Genomic DNA, 24712 nt, shown 5'->3' on the forward strand with positions numbered 1-24712 from the left:
TTCTGTTTTAATTCCACCAATAACTTTTTTTCTATTGAAATTAAGCTAAGGCCACATAATCTATCTTGACCTTGCGTACCTCTATAGCAAGTTTTTATTCTTTTCAGCGCCGAAAAAGAACGTTCTGCTGAAGCTGTACTGCTTGGTATCGTTAATATTAATTCTCCCAGCTTAAACACCTCTTTAAAACCAGATTCGAGGTTATTTTTTGTCATGAATTGTATTAATTCATGAACAGGTTTCTCTGAAAATTCAGAGCTGGAATATAGCACGATGAGTTCGTTTTTCAATCGAATATAATCAAACAGTGATCCATAAAAATCTTTTAATTTATTAATTAAAACATTTGGAAAATTTTCTTTATATTCGTCATATTTATCATTACAAAGAAGGTGGAAATATTCTAATTTGGAAAGTGAAGAATATCTACATTCGACTTGTGCGATTATGCTATCAACTATTTTGAAATATAATTGACGAAATGAAGTTTTATCTTCTACTTCTGAATAATTTTTTAATCTTTGTGGCCTACGATCATGATCATCATTTTTTTCATTTAAATAATTATTCCATAACATTTCAAAATTATTATCCCTTTCGTATTTCAGTTGCTGCAAAACATGATTAATTTTTTTACAACAATATAAAACGTCCGAAGATTTAGATTGAAGAATGTTATACAAAACATCAGTTATTCCAAACAGTTTTGAAAAAAATTGAAGAAGTTTAATTGTTTGAAAATCCTCTAAAAAGCCTAAAAACCCTCGTGCTTTTATAACAGTATCTGTGTCCCATAATTCACAATTTTCTATAACATGTCGAAAAAAATCTGTAAATTGACTTCTGTATTGTTGTACTGTGCTACTTAAACGAGATGTAAAATTCCACCTTGTGGGTGAATACTCTTTTGGAAGATTTTGAAAAGTATGTAGACAATCCATTTAAAGTTTGAAAAAATGATTTACTTTCTTTAATATCAGAAAGACCTTGCTGCAATACTAAATTCAATACATGAGCATAACAGTGTGTAAAAAGAGCAAAAGGATAAGCATTGAGGACTTTGGATTGCAAACCATTTACGTGTCCACTCATTACACTTGCTCCATCATAAGTCTGTCCAACCAATTTGTCTTGAATTTTAAATTCTTCAACTATGTTCACCACGTGACGGAATAGACCATTAGATGTTTTATCAGCACTAACGTCTGTAAAACTAATAAACCGTTCATGTACATTGCCTTTACATACAAAACGTAAAACTGTTGAGAGCTGTGATTTTGTCATTATATCTGAAGTTTCATCGAGAATAATAGCAACAAAACTTGCTGACTCTACTTCATTTTTTATATGAACTTTAATAACATGAGCGATTGCTTCGATTATGTCATTTTGTATACTTGGAGAAGTACCACGAAAGGTAGTAGCAGTATTTAAATGAGTATCTAAAACAGAATCATATTCTCGAAGAGCATTTAGATATTCAATGTAATTGCCTTTGTTTACGGATTTACATGACTCGTCGTGACCTCGCAGGGACAGTTCTTGTTTTCCTAGATAGATTATTGCGTTAATAATTCGTTTTAAAACATCTCTATTTTCATTTACTTGTTCATTATGTCGACTTATTTCGGCTTTACGTTGACTGTCAATTAATACGTCGATTCGTTGTTTGCCAAACATTTGTATGGAAAGAAATGATTGAACGTGTGCCTGCGATCCTTCGTGTTTCTTCAGTGCTGCTGTCAAATGGTTGAGATCAGCAAATCCTTCTTTGTTCCACACATTAATATCTTTGGAGAACAATAAACATGGCCAGCAGAAAAGTTTGGATCGAATTTCACAGCCTGTAATCCATTCGAATTTTTTATAATTTGAAACGCAAAAATGTCTAGTGTAAACTTTTGTTTTTTCTTTATGCAAACTGGATAAATTTGGAAGAGACGGACACGGTTTCCCATAATTAATTATTTTTAATTTTATCTCAAAACTTCTATTTGAAAACGGAATAGTTAAAATGTCTTGAACACTGTTAGCCATTATTAGTTATTAGAGGTAATAATATGACCATAAAAATACGAATGTGCGAAAAAGTACGAGACCACGTGTCGCATCGCATTGGTCAATTGCCGACTGTTGCGCGGTGCTCTGAAGTCGTAGCACACCGTACGTCTTAATATCGCGAACAAACCTATACAAGCGAATATCCGCCTGCACACTCCAACCAAACCCACCAATTTGCTGCACGGCATAGGTATTCTCTCGTCGCGGCGCACAAACTACATCTAACATCACACAACACGCTGCAGACTGCACACCACACCATACACCATACATTTAGCGCACGCGGTAAATACACCATACACATCAATGCCTGTTTATACAACAACACATTATTTTGTATTAAAATACTACTTTATGTGGTCTTTGGTTTTCACGGGTGTGCGCCGCACACCTAGCACACACCCAATATACGCCACTGGTGCACAGATGCAATTATTAAAATGGTAATTATTAAAATTGAGTTGGATCTTTCTGGCGAGTTTAATAAGGCAAGATTCGGAACTTATCGAATCTTGCCTTATTAAACTCGCCTGAAAGATCCAACTCAATTTTAATAATTGCATCTGTGCACATCGAAAGGTTACCCGTCATCTGATGTGCAATCTATCATTCGAGAAGACGAGAATTGCATTTAATCTGTCTGGCGATTTTGGTTAATCTGTCTGGCGATTTTGGATGACGTAATTATATATGTAAGTTTAATAAAATGCTATGTTTGGAATTATATTATATTATTTTAAGGTTGCTAATTATAGTTTTGTTAATTTCGCTAAATATGTTATATTATACATAGTTGTTAGTTTTAGTTTAAAATTGTTAATTGTGAAATAATTCATTAGCAATTTGCAATTTAATAATAAATAAATAATTGTAATTTGGAAATATTAAGTCGAACATTTGTTGATTATATTTTTAGAGTTGTGGTTTTCAATTTTTTGCACATAAGCTGATTTAGATGGATGCGGTGCATCCGCTCCAAAATCGCCAGATAAATTGAACATATGTATGTTGCTGGTTATGTTCAAATCAAAATTATGCTATGAGATGTTACAGGTGGGGTGCTTAATGATAATAAATATGAATTTGTGCGCAACGACTGCATCTATGACTCAATTTTGAATTTTTTTACCACTGGAATAAGATAAAAATGTTAAATAGGAAACCAATTATTAAGATCACGGAAAATAAAATATTATATTCAATTTTAAATTTCGCTAGATAATCAGTTATACATATGTGATTATTAATTAAAATACTCACTTTGAGAACATCCATACTAGATTTTGAGCTCAAGACCGCAAAAGTCAAAAAAAGCTCATAACCAGCAGCATTGATCAATGGTAAGAATGTAATGCTTTCAATTGAGTGGTCACGGGTTCTATCCCTAGCTTTGTGCTGCTGGCCAAATCTTAGATATGTGCCAATTTACATGATTGCATTGCAAATAATTCTAACAAAAAATTGGCAACCCTGTCCTATCTCTCTCGCGAAAATTCGGGTTTTTCAGAATCTTGATTTTTGCTGATTTATATAAATGCTTCAAATTTGTACATATATGTATGTATGTAGATATCTCTATGATTGTTAAATCAATATTTTTACTATACTGTACAAAGTTTGACCATACGTAGATGTCGTGTATAATCAAAATAAATATGTATATACTTGTATAAATAGTTATTAATCTGTATAGCAGACTCGTCACGTTGGAGTAATTTATTGGACTAAAGTGCATGATCGATCGAAAAATAATAATAAAATCTCATAAAAGAAAGTGAACCAACAAAAAACTTCATTTGTAAATATTGATTATCCCCATTCTGTTAACTTCAAATCAAATTTCCATTCATGTCATTAATTGCAAAAAGTAAACGAAACTAAGCTGCTGATTTCAGCTACGATTTTTCATGAACAATTTGATCTTTATATTTTACGTGCGTATAAAACCTCTTTTATTTCAATTTTACTCATTTTATACCCAGCTCTTGTACGACAATTTTAAAGTGAACTTTTTACAACGGTATCATTTTTATTTTAGCTTAAACGAACTATTTAAAAACAGATTTCTTTATTTTATAAAGCAAGCTATACAAATGAAGAACCTTTAAAAAAAAATTAGCCATTTAATTTTAATCACTTGCATATCTACATACATACATATGTATGTAGTACGTAAATATACTCGACAGTTAACCAACCGGGGTAAAAATATTTTTACAAATATCTATGTATATACAAAGTGATACGTACATTAGTAAACCAGTTAGATTACTACATACTACAAAGTATAATATATACAACAACGTCTCAATACTGAATACTGTTAGTTCACTTGAGTATATGTACATGTGTATATATTTCCCAGCTACCGCCGGGCAATGCATTCGTAGTTGAAATAACTTATACGAAGACAAATGCAGAACTGGCATTGATTTCCCTCGCGTGTTCGATAGTGCACACACGTGAAAAACATAGACCATCGTCTGAAAAACGTCAAAATAAACCGCCGTAAAACAGAAACACTTACCCTTTTGGCACACCGCAGAAGAATCACCCCTGCCGCCTTTGCTTCGACCGCGAGCTGAATTTATGATCCATTGTCGACGCGAAAAAATCTGAAAAAAGTAAAAAGAAAACGGATTCCATTACAGTATCGGTGCATTCGAGAACGTAAATTTCAACAGAAAAAATCAAACAACGAGAGGTAGCGAGCGTATGCGCGATTGGAAACCTCGCAACCCGAACGTGAAAAGTGGGAAAAGCGGAAAGGGAAAGCCGACGCCGGCACTACGGGGCGTATTTCTCTCAGTCTGCGAAGTTATGCTCATTAATTGAATGCGGGAAAATGTGAAAGGTTTCGCCACTCGCCTATATGAGCTGAAAACAATCAGCCTAAGTAGGCTCGTTTGCCGAAAGCGTTCGAACTTTCAATTTACACGAGCTAAAAGAAACGGTTAAAATAAATCAAATTGTTACATATCAAGAGCAAATCAATGAAATTAATTTGAACGCTACATATCAAGAGCAAAAACTTTCCTTAAACATATGCTCAGAATTTGCGAATGTTGATCGGATTACAATTCCATAAATAATAACTTATGCTTACATCAACTACATAGTATCAAAATATTGCATATCTAACCAACGGCGTGGACTAGCGGTAAGCATATTATGCTTTCGAGCACAGTGGTCATGGGCTCGAGTCTCACTAGAGTCCCGCTGCTGGCCAGACCTTGGTTATTGACTCCAAGTCGATTGTTTCTTATCAAAGTTTTCCAATTTTGCCAATCGACATATCTTTTCTTATCTCTCTTGCTAGCTTTAAGCTATTCAGCGTCTTGAGCTTCGCCAATTTCTCCATAAATGTCACTCTGGATGTTTGTATTAATTGGCATTGTACAAAATGCTTATGTATATTAATTGATCTGTTTAAGTGCACTCGTCGCTATGGAATGATTTGTAAAGGCGAGTGTTCGTTTTCTATGAAATAAAATAAAATAATAGTCCTTAAAGAGCTTATGAATGGTTATAAGATGCTTGTAAAAATAATACATCCGTCAAATGTATGAATCATAATTTAAATAAAGAAATATTTATATTTCATTACATATATGTACATATACACCATATGTGCCATGACAGGAATTACCCCAAGGTGACAAGGTGTATGGTTAGATTATTGTTATACATAAATACTAACAGTTTTTTAAACATAACAGTACATAAAATACAAATAGAGACATCTATGGACAGTCAACAAATTATCGATATACAGAAAATTTGCGAGAAATACATTATGTAGGTAGCATTCCATAAGATTAAAAAAAAATGATATGTCAATAATTCAAATTTGTGAGTAACTTTTTAAGATGTGTTATATCCGTCAAAACAATTAAGCTAGAAAGATCAGAAAATTATGGCAGTAGATCTGTGTTTTTTAATAACCCAAGATCGTGCCAGCAGCGTATTTGGCCGGGACTTGAACCCACAACCTCTCTACTCTACAAGTGCTCTACCCTGTGGCCATATGCATGTATATATGTACATACATATGTATGTTAAAGGTAACATTTAAGCCATATAATGACTTGGAACTACTCTATAATATCAAAATTGTAAAATAAATAAATTGATTGATTGTCCAGTATGTCCATAGATGTCACCATTGTATTCTATATATTTTATTTATTTTCATATGTACATACATACATATTATACGTACATCATATGTACATACATACATATGTGCCCTGACAAGAATTGCCATATTTAAGTGGTTAGATTAGTATTGTACATATTTACAAAACATAGAATATAACAGTGACATCTATGAACAATCAACAACAAAAAAATGATACATTATGTAGGTAGCATTTTATAATATTCAAAAAATTCGAGATGCTGAAACTGAAGGGGCGGTTTGTTTGATCCATCGCAACAATTGAGCTAGAAAAATCGCAAAATTTTAGCAGAAGACAGTCGATTTGTGTTTTTGAAAATCTCAAGACCTCGCCAGTAGCGTATTTGGCCCAGACTTGAACCCATGACCTCTCTTCTGGTATGATTTAATAGCTCTACCAGTGCACTACGCTGTGTATATTACGGAAAATATAAATTTATTTGCAACCAATTATTTACATAAAGACAATAAACCAATTTCGAACAATAACTACGTAAACGAACTTACCCAATATATTGCAAATTGTTGCGATTGTGTTCCGTCAAAACTTATAATTAGCAATGTACGGTCGTTCAATATGGGTCATACTGTACACTAATTAAATTTCACACACACACACATTTGAATACATGTTACGCCCTATATGTATGTATGTATGTATGTACTAGACGATTTAATTATATTCCCATCAGCTGTGTACAAGGCTAAGTTCCAACGAGCGATTCGAAACTTAACACAATAACGACAAACTCAGACGTGTATCCGGTCTCTGAGCTGTCGAAGCTTCAAATACTATCCGAATCATAATTTTAATATGTATACTAACATGTAGTACGTATGTGCCATATAACTTAAAGAGCTAGGTTATGAACAACTTTCGTATTAGTCAATTGCAGTATTAATGCCACATTCCATCTACATACTGCTTGGTAATATGGAATGAAACCAGCCGCAAGCGAGCCACTCGCATATTTAGGTTGCGATACATTTCCAACGAGTAGCTCGCGATGCACTTTATGAATCAGTGCATCCGTTTAACAGGTGCATCGATCATAATAAAGCTCTCGCTACTTGACATATTCCCTGCAACGGAGACGTTCGAGGACACGGCCATTTATCACGGGACGACGGGGATAAGGTGACAAGGGGTTAGAGTTTGGTATGCGTGGTCACATCGTGGAGAAAATATGATATACTACCAGTTTATTTACAATGCGGAATTTTCTCAAATACCTACTACTACATAAAATAATATAGTAAAAATTAAATATACCCATTTACATAAACATTTGTTCTGGGTCAGTATATCGATAAGTATATCACGTCAATCTATTGATACTATAATTTTCAACATCTCTTCGATATCGTGTCTATATATAAACGACTCAAATTTTTATATACACACACTTGTAGAGTTGAATTTAAATACTATTTTTTTTGTCTCGTTCTAACGCACACATATTCAGAAATACTCTTCACACTCGTAAGTCATCGTATGACATTACGGACTGGGGGGTATCGGGGGTATGAGGGGAATTCATTGAATCCGCCCATCTTTTCGATATTTCGACTTTCGTTCAAGTCACTTCCGATGCAGTGACGGCCACCGCATTTGAAGACATATGAGCCGTTATATTTTAAAGTGGCGCTAGTCCAATTTTATTTGACTAAATTCACAAATTTTTATCGCTTCTTTTAATTTGATATTTCCAGAATAAACGTATTAAAACCCACCAATATTTTTAAATATTGTTAATCGTAAAATATTATATTTAATTTTAAATGTAATATTTCGCGAAATGAAGAAAGGTGGATTGAAATTTGACAAACATTTTTGCAGCTTTTTTAAATCATGAAATTCAATGAAAATGCTGAAAAATTTAATTATGCGAGAAATAGGACAAGGTTGCCAATTTTTTGGAACTGTTTCAATTAAATCAGATTAATTGGCAAACTGTGATTGGAAACGATTGACCTGGAGTAACATATCCATGGTCTGGCCAGCAGTACCAGTCCAGGAATTAAACCTGTGACCACTCAGTAGAATGCATTACACACTAACAACTGATCATGCTGCTGGTTATATATACATACATTATTTTATGTAATTTTATGTAGTGGTTTTACCCGGCTTCAATCGGTAATTGTACATAATATAAATCGCTTAAACATGGCTAATCTAACATTAAACATTAATTTAATTTTTTATAAAATTTATTTGAATTGAATTGAATTGAAAAAAAACATATATTTAACGACAGTCAATCAGAAACAAATAGTTTTTTTTTTATATAATTAAGGGAATCGGAACTTAAATTTGAACTGCAAAAAGAATCCGTTAACGGAACTGAAAAAAGAATCTGGATCCATTACTGAAAAATAATTCTGGATACGGATCTGAAAAAGGATTCTGGATACGGATCTGAAAAAGGAATCGATATCGATATCGTTGTCATAGATAGGATAGATAGGTCGATATCGATAGATATCGTCGTCATAGATAGGATTCTACGAACCAAAACTTACATACATAGGTCTCTTTCGAAATTATATATTAAATATACCACAGCCTCTGTACAGGTTACCCCCAATAGGACACGGTGATCAAATAAAACATGTATAATACACATTATATATGTATATATTTTCCGTTTTTCAGAATGACATAATCAATCAAAGCTTAAAATTTGATAACACATGTAAACATATAAAGTCCTCAAATATGTACAAATCTCAAACACACACACACACACACACATACAAACACTTTCAAACTTACTCCTAGGATTTGTAACGGACTGAAGTTTTCTTTAGGATCCGCTTCTGTAATCTCGCACGACTATCACAATATGCTCGCTGAACTCGAGCATCATCAATAACATTCAGTCCCAGATATTTTGATGGATACCCCGAGGACTCGGAGTTGACGATGGTAAATGAGAGAGCGGTGCGCTATCGTTGTTACATACCGACTCGCGAGAAGGGGGCTCACACACGCCGAAACTTTGACGATCGGTGCAGATCGCTATCGACTGTCACGGAAACGGATGGGATGACCGACTTACCCATCGCTCAAATCGCACAATACGTATTATAACCGATCCCTTTCCGAGGCAAAAGTACACATGGATACGACATACATTGTTGGTTCATTTTGGGAATATCATATCGGTAGTCCGTTTCGAAGGACTTGCGGTATACGTAGTTTATGTATGTATTTTAATACATTGCCAATTAGACTTGACCATTTTACAATACATACTACAAAACAATTTCCCAACAATGTATGTACCTATATATTTAATTATTTTACTACCGCCATCTATGTTTAAAACTAAAAGCTGGATAAATGTCAGTCACTTTTCAGAAATTCAAATTTCAAACGCGTCTTACACCATCGTAATGGCGGAGGATCCATTTACTTATATTGATGACCAAAATGAGCAATATGGCAAAGTATGAAAATGAACGGGTAAGAGGCAATTTTTTTCCAGAATTGTAGTCGTAAGTGAAACGTAAAGAAGGTATGCAAAAAGCACCTCGGTCATGCTCGGTTGAATTCTCATTGGGTCTATTTTATTAGATTCACTATGTTAGTTCAGTGACATTCATGCGCGTCAAAAAGTTGTGATCTGATTTTAAATCACTTCCACTCACTCATCAGGTCGCTTTCATATCTTACCGACATACGGAGATTAGCTAATATTGAAGCAAGTTAATGTCACTGATATGAAGCTAGAGAAGTTTAATCATTAAAGAACTCATTAAAAATTTCATTGGAATCTTGTGTCGGATTGAAGCGTTGACAGCCAGCTAACCAAAAACGTTTTTCTACTACCCCTTCACAACAGGCTAAACAGTAATAACAGTAAATGTTTTCATTCTTAACTTAACGTACAAGCTTTCATACTTTCTCACATACATACATATGTTTTCAAATCACTAATATATTGGTGATATTTTTGGCTCAACTATTCATATTCTATATGAAGCTGTCACTTGGATCAGAAAATGTTGAAGAGAATGTTCTGGAGCGTCCACACTCTTCATTGGAAGACCAATGGAAGTCGTGATCCTCAGAAATGGAATTATCGACAAGAATACATTAAGCATCAAGACTCTTTGCTGTCGGTTAACATAAGCAGAGTGAAATTACTAAATGTACTGCGCATTGAAGAATTAGACTGCTCTAAATTATGTGACAAAACACAAAATTCCAGATTTCTTAAAAGAATAAAATAAAATATTGAACAAAGCCTTTCAATTAATTGTTGGAAACTTACTGAATGACAACACTAATTTTAAGTATTCTTGCAACCTCGGAATAATTTTGTACATGTATGTATGTATATGATATTTTCACCACAGACATAATCCCGACACAGTAACCCGAAATTGATTCAAGAACAAGTCACCTGTGAACTTTCATTATAAAAGTTTATTTCTGTTCATGAATCCGACAGTCTTTGAAAACTTAATTAACTCCGCAACGTGAGGGTTAATCAGAAACTTGAAAAACAACCACGCTTTTTAATTGAAACATTTCACCCCACATTTTTAGGACGCGAAGCCATTACACTTTAGGTATAGCAGAGCACAGCAGATGAGCAGATCCGAGCACAGGTGGCCCCTATACATACATACATGTGCAATATTCATCGATGAAATTAAGGTTTCCCCGCGGAGATTTGAGGTGCAATAGAGTGCGGTCGATTGTTTCGGGGTGGGCGATATTTTGCGGGCCGTTCAACCCCCAAGTGACCAATAAGCTGCCAAATTAGAGAGGCAGGGACGTGGTTGGAGGGGGGGGGGGTCTGTGCGACCCCACAGACCACCTTAAACTTTACGATGGTTGTGGGGGGAGGGTTGGGGGTTAAATTTAAGCGGGCCGACTGCAAAATAAGCCACCGCAGCCCTCGTAAACAGAGTAAAGGTGAGAAACGCGGCGCGAGCTTAACAAGTTTGTTTAATTAAGCCCCGGGAAGGGGTTGAAAAACGCCGGATTAGGCGAATATATTTTAATAGAAAACCGATATATTTTTATTGGGGCAATTGTCAACCGGTTTACAATCGGTAATTGCTATTCTAGTGCTAATAAATACTCTTTGTATTCGCCTCTTGTTATTCTATTGGGGTGTTTACTTTGGGATACTTTGGCCGTTTGAGATAAGTATGTATTTGCATAGGTTATACATTTTGATATTATATTCAATTTTGCTTTCAAGCCACAGCGTAGTGTTCTGGTAAAGGTATTGCATACCAGTAGAGGTCGTGCGTTCAAGTCTTGGCTGCTGGCGAGATTTTGTGATCATTAAAAAACACAAATCGACTATCTTCTGTTAAAATTTTCAGATTTTTGAGATTAATTCTTTTGAAGAATCCAATAAATAAGCATCCTCGCCCTCAATTTCTAGCAAATTCAAGTCATTGGTATCTCGAAGTTGTTGAATCTTATAAAATGCTACCTACATAATACATTTCTCGCAAATTTTCTGTGTATCAAAAAATGTATTGATTCTCCATAGATGTTTCTATTGACTCCTATGTCCTCCTATGTTTGAAAAATTATTAGTATATACTTAAATATGTACAATCATATGTGTCGCCTTGGGATAATTCCTGTCATGGCACATACATATGTATGCACTTTATATTACATATATGTACATATGAACGTAATGAAATAAATGTTTCATAGAACTACGTCGCATCGCAAGTGCGTTTTCTATAGTACTTTTTATATTAAAAATAAATATAAAAAGTACTACTATATAAAAATTATAGTCCCGACTTAAATGATTTTTCTTTATATGAATCTTTTTGATTCATATAAATAACTTTAGATGATTAACGCAAAGGATTAATATAATTAAATATATTACTTTATATAAATATATAATATGTATACTAGAGGATTAATGTAATTAAATATATTACTTAAAACCTTGGTTCAATTCCTTGTTGATTTTTTCACTATGTTCTATTTGTACGTATGTTCATATGTATATATACATATAATATATTTGCAACATAACAACATATCACGTTTAAAATCACTGTCTGCATATCCGAGATTATCTCTTGCATAGCAATGATAGTTATAATTCATAGCTGATTAACCAGTTATTAACTCATGATTGATTAGATGAATAATTAATTAATTCATAATTGAATAGAGCAAGAATGATGTTTTACTACATTATGATATTAGCAAATATGAGCAAAATATACAAACTCAGTATATAAAGTCCAGTCCAGGTTATAATAAACGAAACTTATCAATTCCAATGTGTACAAAACAAAAATGTATGTCAATGTGCTGATGACAAAAATTTACATATAATACGGTGTAAGTATTTCCATGTTTAAGCACAAATGGCGAATCCACTCCAACCCAGTATTTTTTTTTATTCTAGGTATTATAGATTAATAGAGTATGATCAGACATATACATAATATACATTATAATATGAGGTGTAAACTGCGGGTGTCCAAATGGGCGCGCGCACTCGAGCGAGAGGAAAAGCTGCGTTTTCTACACAAAGAGCTAACAAAAGCCATAGGTCAGCTTTTCGGTCGACTACTTGTTTTCCAATTCAATTAAAAACTAATATGCGAGCAAAGGCTCTATTTTCGGACGGTCCAACCACACCGACCGAACCGACAATTAAAATTTCATACCCCACGTGAATCTAAAATTATATACATTCCAGTCACGGAGCATCGAGAAAAACAAACACAGCCTGTCCATTCTGAAGTGTAAAAATATTTTTATGACATTTCAAAATACCTACATATGAGCCGTTATAATTGAAAGTGGCATTTTTCCACTTTTCTTCATTTCGAGAAATATCTCGCAACACATTAAAGATAATGTTTTGCGTTTAACAACATTTAAAAAAAAGCTGTTGGCCCGTAATATGTTTACTATGCTTTTCCAAGATTCTGGACATATCGAATAAAAACAAGTGATAACAATTTGTTAATTAAGTCAAACAGAATTAGTTTTTCGTAACATTAAGTTGGACTTTTACTTTGAAATATAATAAATTCCAATCCTAAAATAAAAATGACCGTAAAAGTTGCAATTAAATTTATTTTTTAAATCCACAATTTCGATACATTATATGTATCATTCGCTTGTCGTCTTTCAACTAAGCATATTTTATTTTTTTATTTAATTTACACCAAGAAGGCCTAACAGGTAAACCCAATGCGCCTTCCTGGCCAAAGACAATTATATAAACATATATGTACACAATTCAAATATACACAAATACTTCCACGTATACACAAATACACATTCATACATACATAAATATAAAAATACACATATATACATATACATACATACACACCTACACATATATATATATATATTCACATATACATACATATACATATATATAAATACATATACACATACACATACAATACATACATCCATATACATACAAACATTATACATGCATATACACATAAACACATAAATCATTACAATTAGTTATTGAGTTCAATTGACTCATCTAATCTATAATTTGGAAAGAGACTTTGTATGTAAATATCCTTGGTCGTCGTCGTCGTCGTCTTCGTCGTCTTCGTCGTCGTCGTCCGTAGATCGGTGACGTCATCGAACACGTGATTCGATTTTTTTTTTCGATCCATGGGCGCCGATTTTTTTTTTCATTTCAATGGATTCACCCCCGCGGGGGCGCAAGGCGAGTAGTTTCATGGGGCCCCGCCAGGGGCGCCACAAGGGGCGCAGCCTCATGGGGCGCAGCCCCATGGGGCTAAAAAGGGGGCGCAGCTTTATGGGGCACAGCCTTATCGGCCGCAGCCTTATGGGGCGCAACCTTATGGGGCGCAGCCTTATGGGGCGCTGTCTTATGGGGCGCAGCCTTAGGGGCGCAGCCTTATGGGGCGCCGCCTTATGGGGCGCCGCCTTATGGGGCGCCGCCTTATGGAGCTTAGCCACATGGGGCCCCGAAGGGGGCGCAAGGGGGCGCAGCCCCATGGGGCCCCAAAGGGGGCGCAGGGGGGCGGAGCCTCATGGGGCGTAGCCTTTTGGGGCGCTGTCTTATGGGGCGCAGTCTTATGGGGCGCAGTCTTATGGGGCGCAGTCTTATGGGGCGCAGTCTTATGGGGCGCAGTCTTATGGGGCGCAGTCTTATGGGGCGCAGTCTTATGGGGCGCAGTCTTATGGGGCGCAGTCTTATGGGGCGCAGTCTTATGGGGCGCAGTCTTATGGGGCGCAGTCTTATGGGGCGCAGTCTTATGGGGCGCCGCCTTATGGAGCTTAGCCGCATGCGGCCCCGAAGGGGGCGCAGCCTCATGGGGCGCAGCCCCATGGGGCCCCAAAGGGGGCGCAGCCCCATGGGGCCCCAAAAGGGGGCGCAGCCTCATGGGGCCCCGAAGGGGGTGCAGCCTCATTGGGCCCCAAAGGGGGCGCAGCCTCATGGGGCGCAGCCCCATGGGGCCCCGAAGGGGGCGCAGCCTCATGGGGCGCCGCCTTATGGGGCGCTGCCTTATGGGGCGCCGCCTTATGGGGCGCAGCCTTATGGGGCGCTGTCTTATGGGGCGCAGCCTTATGGGGCGCCGCCATATGGGGCGCCGCCTTATGGGGCGCTGCCTTATGGGGCGCTGCCTTATGGGGCGCCGCCTTATGGGGCGCCGCCTTATGGGGCGCCGCCTTATGGGGCGCCGCCTTATGGGGCGCCGCCTTATGGGGCGCCGCCTTATGGGGCGCCGCCTTATGGGGCGCCGCCTTATGGGGCGCCGCCTTATGGAGCTTAGCCGCATGGGGCCCCGAAGGGGGCGCAGCCTCATGGGGCGAAGCCCCATGGGGCGCAGCCTTATGAGGCGAAGCCCTAAACGGCAACTGATCATGGGGGCGAAGCCCTTGACGGCATTTAATCATGGGGGCGCGGAGGGGCGAAGCCCTAATAGGCATTAACTAAGGGGGGCGAAGCCCTAGGCGGCATTTAATCATGAGGGTGCGGAGGGGCGAAGCCCCAAAAGGCATTAGTTAAGGGGGGCGAAGCCCTAAACGGCATTTAATAATGGGGGCGCGGAGGGGCGAAGCCCTAAAAGGCATTAACTAAGGGGGGCGAAGCCCTAAACGGCATTTAATAATGGAGGCGCGGAGGGGCGAAGCCCTAAAAGGCAACTGATAATGGAGGCGAAGCCCTAGACGACAATTAACCATGGGGACGTGGAGGGGCGAAGCCCTTATCGGCAACTGATCATGGGGGCGAAGCCCTAGACGGCATTTAATCATGAGGGTGCGGAGGGGCGAAGCCCCAAAAGGCATTAGTTAAGGGCGGCGAAGCCCTAAACGGCAGTTAATCATGGGGGCGCGGAGGGGCGAAGCCCTAAAAGGCAACTGATCATGGGGGCGAAGCCTGAGACGGCATTTAATCATGGGGGCGCGGAGGGGCGAAGCCCTAAAAGGCATTAACTAAGGGGGGCGAAGCCCTAAACGGCAATTAATCTTGGGGGCGCGGGGGGCGAAGCCCTAAAAGGCAACTGATCATGGGGGCGAAGCCTTAGACGGCATTTAATCATGGGGGCGCGGAGGGGCGAAGCCCTAAAAGGCATTAACTAAGGGGGGCGAAGCCCTAAACGGCAATTAATCTTGGGGGCGCGGGGGGCGAAGCCCTAAAAGGCAACTGATCATGGGGGCGAAGCCTTAGACGGCATTTAATCATGGGGGCGCGGAGGGGCGAAGCCCTAAAAGGCATTAACTAAGGGGGGCGAAGCCCTAAACGGCAATTAATCTTGGGGGCGTGGGGGGCGAAGCCCTAAAAGGCAACTGATCATGGGAGCGAAGCCTTAGACGGCATTTAATCATGGGGGCGCGGAGGGGCGAAGCCCTAAAAGGCATTAACTAAGGGGGGCGAAGCCCTAAACGGCAATTAATCTTGGGGGCGTGGGGGGCGAAGCCCTAAAAGGCAACTGATCATGGGAGCGAAGCCTTAGACGGCATTTAATCATGGGGGCGCGGAGGGGCGAAGCCCTAAAAGGCATTAACTAAGGGGGGCGAAGCCCTAAACGGCAATTAATCTTGGGGGCGCGGGGGGCGAAGCCCTAAAAGGCATTAACTAAGGGGGGCGAAGCCCTAGACGGCATTTAATCATGGGGGTGCGGAGGGGCGAAGCCCTAAAAGGCATTAACTAAGGGGGGCGAAGCCCTAAACGGCAATTGCTCATGGGGCGTGGAGGGGCGAAGCCCTAGAAGGCAAAGGCTCAGGGGGGCGCCGAGGGCGAAGCCCTAGAAGGCAAAAAAAAATTTTGATTTTTTAAAAATTTTTTTTTGATTTTTTTTTATTTTTTTTTTATTTATTTTTTTTGATTTTTTTTTTTATTTTTTTTTTATTTTTTTTTTTGATTTTTTTTTAATTTTTTTTTATTTTTTTTTTTAATTTTTAAATTTTTTTTTAATTTTTTTTTTTTTTTAATTAAATTAGCTTAGTCATGTTTAAGCGGTTTATATTATAAACACTGAGCGAAGCCGGGTAATACAGCTAGTATTAAATATTATTATTGAAAGTGAGTAATTCACAATGGTACATCCTTAAACCGCACGTCAGACATTCATAGAAAAAGCTGGAAAATGGTCCATCACGTGATTGAGAAGGAGGGAACGTGGCCGAGGGGTGTTGCATTGAATGCACCTGAACGAAATATCAAACAGCCCGCGGGGAAAATTGCATACGAAGAGTCGATGCACCGAACCGCAGTGTGCACAAAAAATCGCCACGTTCGATGAAATTTCACCTACATATGTATGTATATGACAACTCGCTAACGATATCTCACTCACTGATGCTTCGATTACGGACGGATCGATCCCGACAACTCGTGCACGATAGTTTATACATGACCCTTGGTACACATACCTGTCGTTCACAGATATTTCGTTTATAGCCATTTCGTACACCGATATTACGTTCATAGACGCTTCGTTCACAAATATAAAATAAGTCATTCGTGGAGCTCGAATAATTTTTTTCCGTTTTTCCCATAGTTAAATTACACTGTTCCACACAAAAAATGATTCAAAGACGAGATATGACTTTTCTTATAGATACATATATGCCCAGTAAACACGAATCTGGTAATTAAAAATGTTGATTGGCTCAATATTCAGAGATATATGTGATTTTTAAATTATGCGATTTTTCTATATCTTGGTGTTGTTCGGTCGATTTCTCAAAATCTGTCAATTTCCTTTTCAAAATGAATATTGGAATCTATAGTCGGGTATTATATCTTTCATTTGCAGTACTTTTTAGCTTTCAAATCTCTCTGAATATTTTTTTTATTATACATTTAGCTATATGTTTTCATTATAAAATAAATAAATTTAAAATAAAAAAAACGAAGAGAGATTAAATCTTCACCAAGCAACGAATGCAGAAATTTCCCATTTAGAAAATCTTGCTTAGGAACAAACAAACACAAAAACCATAAATATTTAAACGTGGGAAATTCACCGCTAGGAATAGTACGCCAGTCCAAAGTGCACGCAAACACTAATAAAGACCTCGGCGGTATTAATTCCAATACACGAAGTGAGACAGAGAGACAGGAAAATTTTGCAACATCAACGGCCGGTCACACAATAGGGGGCACACGGTGGTCGTAATTAAAAAGGAAACCCGCTCACACAGAGGGGGCGGAAAATAGACGGAGGGGGGTCGGCTCCTGGTAAAGTGGCGTCGTTGCACTTTATTATTGAGCTTTTGCAAGGAAGCGTCTCATATTAAAAGCTCTCGCGGGCGCGTGCTATACCATAAGAGCTTTTCGGTGCAATAATTCAACGACTCCTTGCTACCTGCGCCGCATCCTTTTTTCTCCTTTTCCAGGATGCATATTGCACACACACATCCCCGAAAAATTTATCGGCGTCGTATACTAACATAACATTCTGAAAGGTAAATTAATTAAAGCGTATATTAAAACGGAGCAACATGCCATGTACTAGCTAAGATGTGCTTATATTTTCAAGTGCATTTTGGAATATTTCAAATTTTCCTCTGTCAGAGCATACACTGCAACTACAATTTTTTAATCGTGTTTTATTTAAATCATAACCGTATTTTATGCAAAAATATATAATTCAAATGGGTTTGGTGCATCCGCTCTAAAATCGCCAGACAAACGAACGACAGATTAACAGAACGGCAACTTTAAACGTAATTCTCGTTTTCTCGAATGATAGATTGCACATCAGATGACGAGTAACCTTTCGATGTGCACAGATGCAATTATTAAAATGGTAATTATTAAAATTGAGTCGGATCTTTCTGGCGAGTTTAATAAGGCAAGATTCGGAACTTATCGAGTCTTGCCTTATTAAACTCGCCTGAAAGATCCAACTCAATTTTAATAATTACTGAACTTATTATCTATTAATTATCGGAACTTATCTATAATTATAATTATTATATATATTATATTATATAATTATAATTATTATTATAATTACTGAACTTATTATCTATTAATTATCGGAACTTATCGAATCTTGCCTTGTTAAACTTGCCTGAAAGATCCAACTCAATTTTAATAATCACCATTTTAATAATTGCATCTGTGCATATCGAAAGGTTACCCGTCATCTGATGTGCAATCTATCATTCGAGAAGACGAGAATTGCATTTGAAGCAGCCGTCCGTTAATCTGTCGTTCAATTTGTCTGGCGATTTTAGAGCGGATGCACCGCATCCGATTCAAATAATTTTGTTTTTTTTTAATATTTATAATAATAATTTGAATATATATTCTGGAAACTTATTCAATTATTTAACTTTGCCCTATGGACATTGTTTGTTATAAATATTTAAGCAAACCTTATTAAAAAGATCATTAACGAAATTGTATAAAATCTTAACTTTGTCTAAAACATAAAAATCCCTATCCAAAAAAGTTCTGCAATGAATTTAAAAATTGTTTCAATATTAAATTATAAGTATTGAAAGACAATTAAAAAAAAATCAACCTTGTATTTTATTCTATCAATTAAAAATGTGAAACGTATTACATTTAAAATACATTTGATTATATATATCTACGTAACCAGCAATATATCTCAGTGGTTAGCGGGTAATACCGTGAACTGAGTGGTCACAGGTTCAATCTCTAGCTGAATGCTTTGAGCCAGACCTTAGATTTGTCACTCCGGGTTGATCTTTTCCCATCAGCTTTCCAACATGGTCCTATTTCTCGCAGAATTCGAGTTTTCAGCATTTCGAATTAACTGATTTATAAAATGTTGGAAAAATTTAAAAATGTGTGTCAAATTTATCCAAAATGTCTCTATGATGCTCTATATTTTTGTCGATGTTTATAATTGGCAGAACGGCGCATTGGGCCTAGCCTTCTTGCCTTCAGGCCTTCTTGGTATAAATAAATGCACATATGTATATGTATGTATATGTATTAAATACATATATAATATATCCCTGGCCCGGTATCGCTGGCCAGACCTTGGATATATCGCTGGCCAGACCTTGGATATTGGATAAATGTACCTCCACATTGATCGTTTTATATCAGAGTTTGCCAATTAATCTGATTTCATTGGAAACGGTACCAACGAATTGGCAATCCTGTCATATTTCCCGCAAATTTTACTGCGTCTCACAGTTTGCTGATATTTAAAAATTTGTCCAGTTCATCTGATTTCATTGTTGTAAAAGTTTCAAACAAATTTGCAACCTTGTATCCTTATTTGCCACCATTATTTGAATATAATTTTAAATTTACATAAATATATTTTTTTAATTTACATATATAAAGTACATATGCACAAATTTGGCCATAGGTGTAGCAAAACCCGTGATGGCACCATAATAAATATATATTTTTTAAAGTAAAAGAAGAAAATATACACATATACATACATATGTACATATGTACACATGTATAGGCAAAAAAAGTTTTGAGGAATTTCTCAAGAAGCAAGGAGCCATGGATGCCTTCCAAGCATCCTAATTATTTCAACGATGCATGGATGTGCAACGTTCACCTGCACAAAATGATTTAAATGATCTTTAACTTTATCGAACATTTTTAGAACCATGTGGTGGAGGCATTTAATAATATAATATATAATAATTCCGACAATAACTACCTATAAACATCATGTTTATGAAAATTTTATGGCAAAGTCTCCAAAGTGCGATACAAAACAAACGAGCGATCGTAAAATAGACGTAGCCTATTAATATTTATAGCCCACTTTTCACGCTTAGCATAAAGCAAGAGTGCACCTGCAATTTTCGCCATTGAAAATGGTATTTTGCACACATATTTTTCCCAATCGAAAATTTTCCTCGGCACGAACGAACGATACAATACATACATATGTAGATACATATCAACTGCCGAGAGCTAGAGTACATATGTACATATATCCTCACGACTACTAGCTGTATCGTCGTATTTCCTAAATTGATTTACGCTTACCGCCGGGGAAAATGTACGGGCATAGTTTGCGTATCGTAAATACGCATCGGATAAGACGTAACGGTCATAGGCATTTAGGGGTTTATTTAATAGCGGATTTATTGTGCCAATAAAGCTGTAGTGTGTGCGTGCGCCGGGAAAATAATACCGGGCGGAAGAGGAAACATCTGGGCGGCCGCAGTCTATGGGTTTTCCCGGAGGCTTTCAGATTAAAGCCTTCGCAGACGAATAAATTAATGCGCTCGCTTATCCGATACAAGCGTTTCGCTGAAACGAGACTCTGTATTTACTGTAGATACATATACCAAAAATTCAAATTGAATGCGTAGTAGAATTTGACTCGATGAAGTCCTACGATGTTCAAGGTGGCCGGATATATAACATTTACCCGACAAAATAATAATTTCAGTCGCATAATCAACTTTTATATAAATTCAATGCTCTCCTTCCACTTATCTATTTTTAGAATATATTTTAAGATAATAATTATATTTCCATAAATAAACTCCTTCAATATACTTTTGTACTATTTCAAAATATTTTTTCTTTCAGAACGCTTCCAAAGCTATGAGTTATAAATAAATTAAAGGTGGGGTACGACATCAAAATTAACAGTACGTGAAGATAAGAGGAAATTTCACGAATAATCGCGCTATTATTGCGTGGCGGCTTTTTTACTCAAGCTTAATTAAATCGGTCCCTTGGTCCTCGGAAAGGCTTAAGGGGTGTTTATTTTTGCGTTGACGAGAGAGAGGCGAAAGGGTACAGAGAGAGGAGAGGCCGCACAAAGAAAATTGAAGCCGCCAAAGCTTTGATTAAAAGCGACAACACTTTGTCTCCCGGGCGAGAAAAGGTTTAACCATTGTGACCGAGTGTCTCGAGACGAAATGCATTTTCGAAACTTAATTAAGCGATCACTTTGACGAAATATTAAGGTCACTTTCGAACAGCCTTTCTTCTCATGAACCTCCCACCCCCCATCCCTCTCCATTCTAAAGAGTCTATTGAAGAGGAACACGCTTTGATTGCACGCGCCGCAGTTTGGGAAGGCAGAAAGCTGTGCATACACATACATACATACAAGTTCGTTTCGTGCGAGTTATTAATATTCAAGTCTTATAAAGAAGGCCTACGCTTGAGAGTGTAACAGTTGCACGTGAACGGAATAAATTGCATACAATATTACAATAATGGTGGGGAGGGGGGGGGGGGGCGAGCGGTGCAACAAAAGACCCCTAATATTGAACCAAATCAACTAATTTGAAGACGTTGATTTTTCAGAGGTACATAATTCGAATAAATATTCAAATACGGACACCTTTATAACCATACTTTTCCTATAAATTAACCGGCTTATATGTATGTACATATACATATACTATCATAATAGAATTATATATTTTTTTTATTTTACATAGATATATGAAAGCTTGACAGGAAGACCCCAATGCGCCTTTCTGGACAATTAATTACAAACAATGCAGCATTTTATTACTACATAAATCACTGTATTTCGAGAAGCTGAAGAACACGAAATAACAATTAATTAATTGAATAATTAAATAATTAATCCATTGATACATCTATGGATTTTTAGATTTGTACATAATTTTTACGAATTGTATATACAATAAATACAGATTTGTGACATAAGGAAAGATGATTTTTGTGCCATTTTTGAGGAAGCGTTTCAACAATGATCAGATAAAATTGGAAAAATCTGTTAAGAAACGATCCATTTGGAGTCGCAAATACCCCCAAATCTAACCAGCAATATAGCGGATCGAACCCACTGATCACTTGGTGCTAAACATAAACGCTACCGTTGAGCCATACTGCTGGATATGTATGTCACAATCAATTTTAATAACATTTATCTGATTTCATTGAAACGGTTCCAACAAATTGGCAACCTAGTCCTATTCCTCGCAAAATTCAAGTTTTAGAATTTGCTAATTTACAGAATACTGCAAAAATTATCGACAAATTTATGATACTGTGTAAAGTTGCTCCATAAATTGTTTATCAATGTTCATAGTTCGCTACAAAAGTGTATCGGGGCTAACCTATTAGGACTTCGTCGTATGTATTCGTATATGTGTAAAAATGTAATAATAAAATAATTATGACAATTATTAGGTAGGATGGCTATTTTAATGAGGATTCAACAATTAAATTTCAACAATTTCAACTATTTCAACAATTAAATCAGATAAATTGGCAAACTCTGATAGGAAACGGAGTCGAATAGTAGTCACAAATATCCATATCTGACCAGCAACATTGAAGATTATACTCTTAACGAGACATCTATGAATTTTGTACATAAATCTTACTGTACATATATAAATCATACTCAAATATTGGTGACAATATGGGTACGATGGGTTTTTTAGCCAATTTGAAGGAGGAACCGTTTCTACAATTAAATCAGAAAAATTGACAAACACTGATAGAAAACTATCGACTTGGAGTCACAAATATCCAAGTCTGACCTACAGCATTACAGATAATAAAGTTAGAATAAATTCTTTTCAATCGAGGTTAGGTCACGGAATCGAACCCGGCGTCCTCTCGGTGCTTAATATCAACGCAACCATGTAGCCACGCTGCTGGCTTATAAATATGTATGTATTTTTTAGTAAATTCATTTGCCTTTATATATGTATGTACCTATGTATAAACGTAAACAATTACTAAAAATGCTACTATTCAGGTATAAATTCATATCAAAGTTGACAAAAGCATTTATCTGGCAGTCAATCGTCGAGAAGCGTAACATTTAAGTGTGTCTCATTCCTTTGAATAGCCTCGACTTGGCGTCGTAAAAACGACGCTAAAGTCGAGTCGTCTAATTTAAAACAATATCGAAAGTTTAGCTAGTGAGTCCGCGAGGGCGATATCGGGGACGGAGGGGTTGTTTTAAAGTTTTAAGGGGTTGCACGGAACTCTCTTCTTCGATTCTATTTGATTTACTCGTCGGCTCCTCTCTTGCCCCGTCTTTCCACAAAGCTTTGGCGCTTGTTTCGCGAGACTTTCGCAACTTTAAAGTGTCGGAAAAATTAAGGAAAATAAAACCAATATAGCTGGCAGTCTGGGAACGCGGAGCGCCGAGAGCGAGTTTCTCCTTTTCTTGCCACCGATTGGGGTGCTAGAGAGGGAATAAAGGGGTATAGCCGCATTTTTTCCCACCGTGTGCCTTTTTTGGGGTCTTTCATACCCCACTCCGCACTTTTTTCGAAAGCGGACGGAAACTGAAAAATTCCCTTTGTGAAACTTTCAGCAGAAATGCAATATTATTATTTAAACCGCAGCCGGATGAGGACGTGACTTGAAAACTACCAATTTATATTATATACAGTAGAGGAGAGAGAGGGAATAATAAAAAAAATAAAGGGAACCGCACAACCGTTCGTTGGAGAGTCTATCGTGTACTTTTCGCAAAGGCGTTTTGAATATTGAATCGCTTTCCAGAACAGTGTTTGAATAAAATTCACTCTCGTGAATTATCAAACTATGCCTTTAATAAATTATACAGATACATACATATACTATTGACATAGACGGATCATTTTTAACTATGTATTCTGATCATTTTTAATCATTCCTAATAAATAGCTTACATGAAATTTCATATTTCGAGATTTGACTATCATTTCTATGTAGAATTAATTTTAGAAACATATTATGATAAATTATAAATATATTATAAACGTGCGCGGACTTTTGTCCGAACGGACGTTTGACTGATTGTGCATCTAAATTACTCAAAAATCACTGAAAACAATATTGATAAAATTTAAACAATTAAAAATTTGGCCAAATTTCCGTTCGGCGTCCGTAAGCCTAGTGTCTGTCGGCCAAGTTTCCACTCGACCAATAGTCCGGCAGCCGTTATTAAAGGGATTAAATTATCTTTTCGTGACATATTATATTCAATTACAGGTAAACCCATTTTTACAATACAAACATTACAAATACAACTATTTTCATACAATAC

The 24712-nt window shown here is 36.9% G+C and overlaps 1 protein-coding gene across 1 annotated transcript in view; it reads right to left on the reverse strand.

Annotated features, from left to right (window-relative positions):
- The window catches only part of Sema2a (Semaphorin 2a), a 512925-nt gene that overhangs the window by 252874 nt on the left and 235339 nt on the right, over window positions 1-24712 (reverse strand). The window contains exon 6 of the mRNA XM_077428031.1: window positions 4589-4676. The gene's annotated coding sequence lies outside the window, so the exon portion shown is untranslated. The remainder of the gene's footprint in view (window positions 1-4588; window positions 4677-24712) is intronic.

This window comes from Arctopsyche grandis, chromosome 3, assembly GCF_051622035.1.
Source record: "Arctopsyche grandis isolate Sample6627 chromosome 3, ASM5162203v2, whole genome shotgun sequence".
Classification (NCBI taxonomy): Eukaryota; Metazoa; Arthropoda; class Insecta; order Trichoptera; family Hydropsychidae; genus Arctopsyche; species Arctopsyche grandis.